Genomic DNA, 9,868 nt, shown 5'->3' with positions numbered 1-9,868 from the left:
GTTGCTTCCAGAGGCAGTTTGGAACTCGGTAGTGAGTGTTGCAACCGAGGACAGACGATTTTCACTTGGCAGTACCGTTCTGTGAGCTTGTGTGGCCTACCACTTCGCGGGTGAGCCGTTGTTGCTTCTAGATGTTTCCACTTCACAATAACAGCACTTACAGTTGACCGGGGCAGCTCTAGCAGAGCAGAAATGTGACGAATTGACTTGTTGGAAAGGTGGCATCCTATGACGGTGCCACTTTGAAAGTCACTGAGCTCTTCAGTAAGGCCGTTCTACATATATATACTGTAATGGCCAGACAATCTATATAACAAAAAGTATTCAGATCTGAACATGATAAAGATCTGAGAAAGAGGAAAAATGCTGTAAAATGACTCACTCTCCAGTCTCCATTGACTTGCATTGGATTAGCTTATACTGCATTTACTCTATGGGTGTGTGTCGATTTCTTTAGATATTGTTTATATATAAATTGGTCCATCTATATACCAACAAATATTAAGATCTGATCATTTGAACATGTATTCAAATGTGTAAATGTGTCCAAAGACTAAATATAGTATGATACAGAAAGGGCTGTAGTTCACAAACAATGAGTTGAATCATATAGGTAACAACACTATATATTTTAAACAATTTAATTCTAAAATGTATCTCAAAATACATCTACTGAAGTAATTTAAATGATTCTTTAAAATGTTCTCAAAATCCCAACTTTGATTGACACTGGAAGTATGATATTTTAATATTCCAAGTTCCTTTCCATATGACCCTTTCCAATTTGATTTTAACATAAACATTGACAAAGCTGAAGTTATGAGCAGTTCATCAGCCCATCTCTGACTGTCATTGAGTGATTGTTTACCTTTTGTGAAAAATATAGTAGTAGCAATAGTAGTAGTGGTAGTAGGTTTCATTGGTTTCTCGCAGTCATAGACTGAATTGTACACCAATTTACAATCATAACATCAATCGTATATAATTATCAAATAGTAAAATCCTAAACCAGCAACACACTTAATATAATGTTAAAATATGCAATATATACAAAACAACAATACTACAGCGACAAGGTTTGGGTGGCAGCTTTAGAAAATACATATTTTAGAGTTCTTAGGGAAGCGTTTCTAAGGCTCCTGGGCTATACGGTGCGTACATTGATCAGTTTAGTGTGGAATGGGATGGGAGAGTTCTGATAGCTGCCTGTGCGTGTTATGGGAGTGTTCAGTTTGTGGCTGTCGCGGGTAATCTGTTATCTGGTTGGGGCGAGCCAGCCTGCAAATGTCAGGCAGAACTACTCCCGTCTGCTCTCCAAGGACATGATTAGGGTTTCCCGGTAGCTAGTGTATGACCTGTCCAGAATTATTCTGCAGGCTCTCTTCTGGACACGCTCCAGCTGAGCAGTCTGGGTTTGAGGCCAGGCAGGGACAGCATACTCCAGAGCTGGTCTTACGTAGCGGATGTAGATGAACAGTAGGCCTGCTGTGGCTACAGAGAAGCGCTCAATGTGCTTGAGGAGGAACAGCTTCCTGCTCGTAAAATAAAATAAAAGTAAGACTAGACCACCATCTAGTGGAAATGTGTGACATTCTGTAGATTTATTTCACCGCAACAGTTTCAAATACAATAGCCTATAGCTCTTTCAACAATTGCATTTATATTTATTTTGTATATAATGTTTATATTTGAATGTTATAATTCTTATTCATTCTAACAGTCAAACTTCATGTGATGAAATGCTGAAATAAATCATTAATTTCCCATTCTGTGATAATGTAAACATGGACTATATCTCACTGTTTATAAGTCCAAAGAATTTGAGGTTGGTAAAAGGGTCAAAGTACAGACACCCTGAGCTTTTCCCATTGAGATAATATGGACTTCTCCCCAGATTGTTCCAAGCACATACCGGTATATGGTTTTAAATGGACCAGATAGTACATACAACATGCAGCAGGGGGCAGCATTACTCTGTGGAGGAAATTGTACATTCAACTTCGGAAAATTAAGTCTTATATAGTATAATTACTTGTAAGCATTGACCCTGTGCCTGAGGACCACTTTTACCAGCCTCAAATATGCAGGAAACGATTTCAGTGAGGGTATGACTAGCTTGTTCTAGTAAGAAGTAGATTGTTATTCTAGCACCAGATTCATGTGCAGCTAGATCCTTCTAATCAAAAGAGAATGCATTTTAAAGTCAAGACTGTGATGACACATGGATATTAAATGTGAAAGTGAGTCTATTTTCACTGTTTCATTCCCTCATCCCTCTATTTCCCATTCCTCTCACCAACAAACAGCATGTCATGTTCATCCTAAATAACCAGCTGCTCTCCATATTCCCTTTCTTGCTTTCCTTTTTATGTTCTTTGCAAAGCAGGGTCAAAGGGAATGTAGATTGATGTTCTCAAATGATTGAATGAAAGGTCACATATTTTCCCCTTCACTGTTATGACTAATGTACAGTAACCCTGTCACATAGTTTTGCATTATTTATCTTGTACATGTTCACTGACCTCCAAAAAGGAATTTAGTTGGAGAGACTTCCCTTGCATGGGATGTCCATTTCCTACCTGCCGTTCATTTCATTGTGGTGGTGGTGGTGGTACGCCGGCAGGTCATATACTGTAGGCTATGGCCAAACACCTATGTTTGTGCTTCGCCAAAGTGTAGTGGGTTCACCACATGTTGAAAATAAAATCTTAATGTGTTTTTATCATGGGAAAGTTATCACTGTTCTGTGAGGTGGTTAGAGTAAGACTGCTTTAGAAGTAGTGAAGTGTACAGGGTACAAAAAGTAACATTATGTTATCACTCCCAGTCCCACCTCCTGCTTTTCCTACATGCCTTAAAACAGTCTCATCAGAGGCTTAAACAGCTGGAGCAACGACAACAGCCTGTAAAGAGAAACTGCGTTGGTACACTTTTGCAAAAAAAAATGATTGGGGTACTTCATTAAAAAACACCCAGAGACGACTCTTAGCTAATACCTGCACTAATCCAAGGTTATGAGACGGTTATAGGGATAGGAGAAGAGAGAGGGAGGACAGAGGACACAGAGAGAGGGAGAGAGAGACAAAGAGAGATGATCTGGCAATCTCTTTATTATCAATCACTAGCTCCTATTAGGATGTTGCATGTGGTTCCAGGACATTACCCATTTCCTCCCCTGTATATCAAAGCCTGCATCCCCTCTCCTCCCTCCCTCCTCCACCCTAATTCACTCCAGATGAGCACAAGGGGACATTTGATTTAGTGTGCAAAGACACATGTATACAGCTGTGTCTGCCTGTCTCAAACAGCTGGTGCAGAGCCCAAAATACAATGGCAGGCAAGCCCCAATCAGGCTTTTGTTTATGTAATTAAAACAGAGAAAATCTGAGCCAAAGAAAGATCTTTATTTTTTTCTCTTTCTGTTCTCATCAGCTGAGGACTGATCTGGTATTTCATTGGGAAATAGTTATTGGCTTTGTTTGCCACTCATATAGTGAGTGCTGAAAAGTACAGTTCATGGTCTAATGATATGCAGGAGATATAAGCCATGTGCTGCCATCAGAAGACATTCCAATAGCATATCAACAGTGTAGTCTTGAGCACTGACCCCTTCGTTCCACTGACGATGTACTCTGGGCCCTGACAAGCTCAAACAACGTGTTATATACGTGGAGCAAGTTTATTATGTAGGTCCCATGTAGCTCAGTTGGTAGAGCATGGCGCTTGCAACGCCAGGGTTGTGGGTTCGATTCCCACGGCGGGACCAGTATGAAAAAATGTATGCACTCACTAACTGTAGGTCGCTCTGGATAAGAGTGTCTGCTAAATGACTGAAATGTAAAGGTGCAGCCATCTCTCCTCCAATAACAGAGCATTCATTATTTTGTTAGAAAATGTATTATACACCAAAAGCGAATACTTCCTGACTCCTTGAGTCATCGAGTCCTGAGCTCACCACAACATAGATTGGCTATACAGTGAAGGCTGCTTGTCAGTTGCCTCTATAGCTATGTCTTAGTCACACCAGGATTTCTCCAGCTCCACACAGTTGTACCTTTGTAATGCACTCCTCTCGTGAGTGTCAAGGATTTGATCCAGGGGATTTACAGTTTAGTGCCCCCTCTGCCACCCCTCGAATGGTCATGTCTGGGCACTCTGTCCCAGAACAGCGGGGTGCCCTTAGTCTGTATTTGTCTGGGAATGTTGATTTGAAAACCATAAGGTGTATCAAGGTTCGTGTCTATTCTGTTTCACTCACTGTACCAGATCTTCGTCCCATTGTGGGTTATGGCTGTCTGGCTGCAGAGAGAAAACGTGTGCTGCTGTTTTATGCTTCTATACAATGAACCCTGCATGGCTGCACTGTCTAGTGTCTGCAACATAAATGGTTGTAATTTCCCTTACACAGACTATTATGAGAGAGATAGAGCTAATGTACTTTTCAGAACAGAGGATGGCTCCAGAGTGCTCAGACGGTTGAACAAGCAGCTAATTTGGGAGAGATGGCCAATCTGCCTTTGAAGTGCTGCTTCAGAGTTATAGAGCTCAGAATCTTCCCTGGTATTTACAGGACATGAAAAGGATACTAGTCCTTTTTTTGACACTACTGACTGTCCTCAAGTCACCCAAGCGTTACATTTGTGTTGGTATGTGCAATGTTGTTTAGTAGCCTAATGAATGAAAGAAGGAAAAGATGATGATACTTGTGATGTTGTTTCTGTAGTGCCCTTTGTTTATTTTACCCAGAGAGAGAAAATAACTTGAAGTTGTTAATGAATTAAATAATATTTTCCTCTGAACAACCAACTCCAAATAGTTACAGTTTACAGGAGGACATTCAAGCTTGACATTAGAGGCAATGCAAAGATGCAGAGAGACCCAGTCTCAGCTATACAGTCTACTGCCGCATTTTGGAGACAGAGCAAAGATTATGGGAGGATAACACTGCATACAACATGGCCGTCTGAGCCAGATCAAAGCAGAGACAATGAAAGCCAGAGTGAGAGCTCCAGCCTCAGTAAGCTCCTTTAAATGTCTGCCTCCCCTACCCCACCCACACTGACTGTTACATCACTCTCTTCAACTGTTTCCATACCCAACTTTTCGACTTCTTGGAGAGAGGCTCACATACTCTTGGAGGCCCCTTTTGCATGAAAACTGGACATTGGACAGTGAGGGGCTCAGACATAAATCCTTCCAACGAATGAAAACACCCCAGTAAATGCTCTGCCGAACGGCAATGTCATAAAGCCTATGTAATGCTAATATAGATATGACATGACACCGGTCATAACCATTTATGATGGGATATATATGATGACAAATGGCTTTTCATTACTCATGCAAGGGGTTGAGATAGAAACTAAGCAAGATGTCGGCTCACAGGGCGTCTCTGACAAGAAGTTCAGCTGAAGAAATGTTACCCTGCCTGAGAACTCCACGTGGAATCTCAATAGCCTATCAGGAGCTGACAAATGACTTAATGAGCTCATAGTGTAGCAATTGCCTTTCCTTAACAGCATTAACTGTAAATGATCTGTTATGTGAATAATTTCCCTCCAAACAATTTCTTTCCTACTAATCTGAGGCTAGTGTTGCGATGTCTTGTGTGGGGGAGATTGGATCAGATTGTGGGCCTGAGGCCGTTATGACTAACAGAACACATGTTCGACACCCCTGTCTCAGGCCTTTGATTTCACCTCATTGACTATAATGAGGGCAGGTACAGTAGTATAACTAGTCCCTAGGTGTGGTCACCACTTCCTACTCCTTCCTGAGAGGACCAGATCAAAACAGGACCGTCCATGACACAGACACAGTGTTGCCTTCCCTGCCTGGACTTCTGGACGGACATACTGCGGCAGAACAAACCTGTGTGATTTCTCTTGGCGAGGGAGTCAGTAACGCTAATGATTGAGATCAAACCCCCCGTGACCCGACAACGCTTGTCACTTCCTACAGACAGCCGCTCTCCGAGCACTTATGATGTCTGTGGAGAGAGTGAGGATGAACCTCCTCAGGGGAGGAATCCTCACTTTGATGATGCTACATTTCATCAAGCCTTTTGAAGCTTTTTTCTCTCTCCTTCTCTCTCGACCCCCCACTCCCCCCTTTCTCTTTCACAGTGGGCTAATGCTTGGTTTGCTAAAGCATTGGTTTTGTATGCAATTATATTAGGTCCTCAGTAGTCCCTACAGTCGATTATACACATGAATATAGAACATCTCCTCGTTATGATAAAAAATCTGTATAGTCCTCTCTATCTATGCTATTGGATTAGAAGGTGTATGTATGGTTTGCTGCTGGTTTTAGAATTTTGCAAGAATGTGTGAAGCTGGGATGAAAATGGTGGTCTTCATAAGCACCACATACAGTAAATGCTTCACAAAGTATAGGTCATACTTACAGTGGGGGAAAAAAGTATTTAGTCAGCCAACAATTGTGCAAGTTCTCCCACTTAAAAAGATGAGAGAGGCCTGTAATTTTCATCATAGGTACACATCAACTATGACAGATAAAATGAGGAAAAAAAATCCAGAAAATCACATTGTAGGATTTTTTATGAATTATTTGCAAATTATGGTGGAAAATATGTATTTGGTCAATAACAAAAGTTTCTCAATACTTTGTTATATACCCTTTGTTGGCAATGACACAGGTCAAACGTTTTCTGTAAGTCTTCACAAGGTTTTCACACACTGTTGCTGGTATTTTGGCCCATTCCTCCATGCAGATCTCCTCTAGAGCAGTGATGTTTTGGGGCTGTCGCTGGGCAACACGGACTTTCAACTCCCTCCAAAGATTTTCTATGGGGTTGAGATCTGGAGACTGGCTAGGCCACTCCAGGACCTTGAAATGCTTCTTACGAAGCCACTCCTTCGTTGCCCAGGTGGTGTGTTTGGGATCATTGTCATGCTGAAAGACCCAGCCACGTTTCATCTTCAATGCCCTTGCTGATGGAAGGAGGTTTTCACTCAAAATCTCACGATACATGGCCCCATTCATTCTTTCCTTTACACAGATCAGTCGTCCTGGTCCCTTTGCAGAAAAACAGCCCCAAAGCATGATGTTTCCACCCCCCATGCTTCACAGTAGGTATGGTGTTCTTTGGATGCAACTCAGCATTCTTTGTCCTCCAAACACGACGAGTTGAGTTTTTACCAAAAAGTTCTATTTTGGTTTCATCTGACCATATGACATTCTCCCAATCCTCTTCTGGATCATCCAAATGCACTCTAGCAAACTTCAGACGGGCCTGGACATGTACTGGCTTAAGCAGGGGGACACATCTTGCACTGCAGGATTTGAGTCCCTGGCGGCGTAGTGTGTTACTGATGGTAGGCTTTGTTACTTTGGTCCCAGCTCTCTGCAGGTCATTCATTAGGTCCCCCCGTGTGGTTCTGGGATTTTTGCTCACCGTTCTTGTGATCATTTTGACTCCACGGGGTGAGATCTTGCGTGGAGCCCCAGATCGAGGGACATTATCAGTGGTCTTGTATGTCTTCCATTTCCTAATAATTGCTCCCACAGTTGATTTCTTCAAACCAAGCTGCTTACCTATTGCAGATTCAGTCTTCCCAGCCTGGTGCAGGTCTACAATTGTGTTTCTGGTGTCCTTTGACAGCTCTTTGGTCTTGGCCATAGTGGAGTTTGGAGTGTGACTGTTTGAGGTTGTGGAAAGGTGTCTTTTATACTGATAACAAGTTCAAACAGGTGCCATTAATACAGGTAATGAGTGGAGGACAGAGGAGCCTCTTAAAGAAGAAGTTACAGGTCTGTGAGAGCCAGAAATCTTGCTTGTTTGTAGGTGACCAAATACTTATTTTTCCACCATAATTTGCAAATAAATTCATAAAAAATCCTACAATGTGATTTTCTGGATTTTTTTCCTCAATTTGTCTGTCATAGTTGACGTGTACCTATGATGAAAATTACAGGCCTCTCTCATCTTTTTAAGTGGGAGAACTTGCACAATTGGTGGCTGACTAAATACTTTTTTTCCCCACTGTATACTACTGTACTAAGGCAAGTGGAAGTGGCAGATAGGATATGCTGTCCTTAAGCAACATGGCTTACCTTTCTTTAACAACTGTCAGTGTTAATTGGAAAGCTTTTGATGACTTACTTTTTATAACTGTTTCATAGGTACACAAAGGTACAGTGTTTTTCTGTAGAGTAAATAGATCCATTCAGCTCTGTCTCTCTTTCTCTCATTTTTATTTGTATTTTCTCTCTCTCTCTCTCTCTCTCTCTCTCTCTCTCTCTCTCTCTCTCTCTCTCTCTCTCTCTCTCTCTCTCTCTCTCTCTTTCTCTCTTTCTGGATTTTGTTTCCTTCTGTCTGTCAATGTCATTTTTCCAATCACGGTCACCTCACGTCACATGTAGTTAGCCATTTCATACACTGAAAAAAAGGTTATTCCTTAGCTCTTAAGGTTCCTTGGAGAACTTATGCCCAATAAAGAACCTGAACTTGAGTTAAGTGGGAGGTTCTTGACGTAGGATTTACGGTTTTCTTCAGAATTCTAAAAGGTTCTTGAAATGTATGGAAGCCTGCAGATGTGTCCCTTTCATAGCACATGGCAAATTGACCAGTGTTAATTAGTGTCGATTTTTCAGTGTAACATTTCTAGTGTTGATTTAGGAGTTAAATGAGCACTAATTGGTGTAAAATAAATCCCAGTGTTGGTGTTAATAACCAGAGTTGAACCAAAACCACGCCCACCATTATCATATTTTCCAACATGCTCTATTGCAGGTTGATTTTTTTTGTTACTGTTTGTTTCAATATCTATGTTTTTGGTTGTACATTGATTGATTAATTAATCTTATGCTACTCAAAAATAAATAACTATTCCAATCTGTTACTTGAACATAACTTATTGCACCTATTACTGAAATGGTTGTTCCAGTTTAGATGCTTTAGGTAGTCTCATACACTATATATACGAAAGTATGTGGACACCCCTTCAAATTAGTGGATTCGGCTATTTCAGCCACACCTGTTGCTGACAGGTGTATAAAATCGAGCACACAGCCATGCAATCTCCACAGACAAACATTGGCAGTAGAATGGCCTTACCGAAGAGCTCAGTGACTTTCACCGTGGCACCGTCATAGGATGCCACCTATCCAACAAGTCAGTTAGTCAAATTTCTGCCCTGCTAGAGCTGCCCCGGTCAAATGTAAGTGTTGTTATTGTGAAGTGGAAATGTCTAGGAGCAACAACTGCTCAGACGCGAAGCGGTAGACCACACAAGCTCACAGAACAGGACCGCCGAGTGATGAAGATTGTAGTGCATACAAATTGTCTGTCCTCAGTTGCAACACTCACTACCGAGTTCCAAACTGCCTCTGGAAGCAACGTCAGCACAAGAACTGTTCGTCGGGAGCTTTATGAATATGGGTTTCCATGGCCGAACAGCCTAAGAACACCATGCGCATTGCCAAGCGTTGGCTGTAGTGGTGTAAAGCTCGCCGCCATTGGACCCTGGAGCAGTGGAAACGCATTCTCTGGAGTGATGAATCACGCTTCTGGCAGTCCGACGGACGAATCTGCATTTTGCGGATGCCAGGAGTTTTTCATGGTTCGGGCTAGGCCCCTTAGTTCCAGTGAAGGGAAATCTTAACACTACAGCATACAATGACATTCTAGATGATTCTGTGCTTCCAACTGTGTGGCAACAGTTTGGAGAAGGCCCTTTCCTGTTTCAGCATGACAATGCCCAAGTGCACAAAGCGAGGCCCATACAGAAATGGTTTGTCGAGATCGGTGTGAAAGAACTTGATTGGTCTGCACAGAGCCCTGAACTCAACCCCATCAAACACCTTTGGGATTAATTGGATCGCCGACTGCAAGCCTGGCCTAATT

The sequence above is a fragment of the Coregonus clupeaformis genome, chromosome 14, assembly GCF_020615455.1.
Source record: "Coregonus clupeaformis isolate EN_2021a chromosome 14, ASM2061545v1, whole genome shotgun sequence".
NCBI lineage: Eukaryota > Metazoa > Chordata > Actinopteri > Salmoniformes > Salmonidae > Coregonus > Coregonus clupeaformis.
This window is presented reverse-complemented; position numbering follows the sequence as displayed.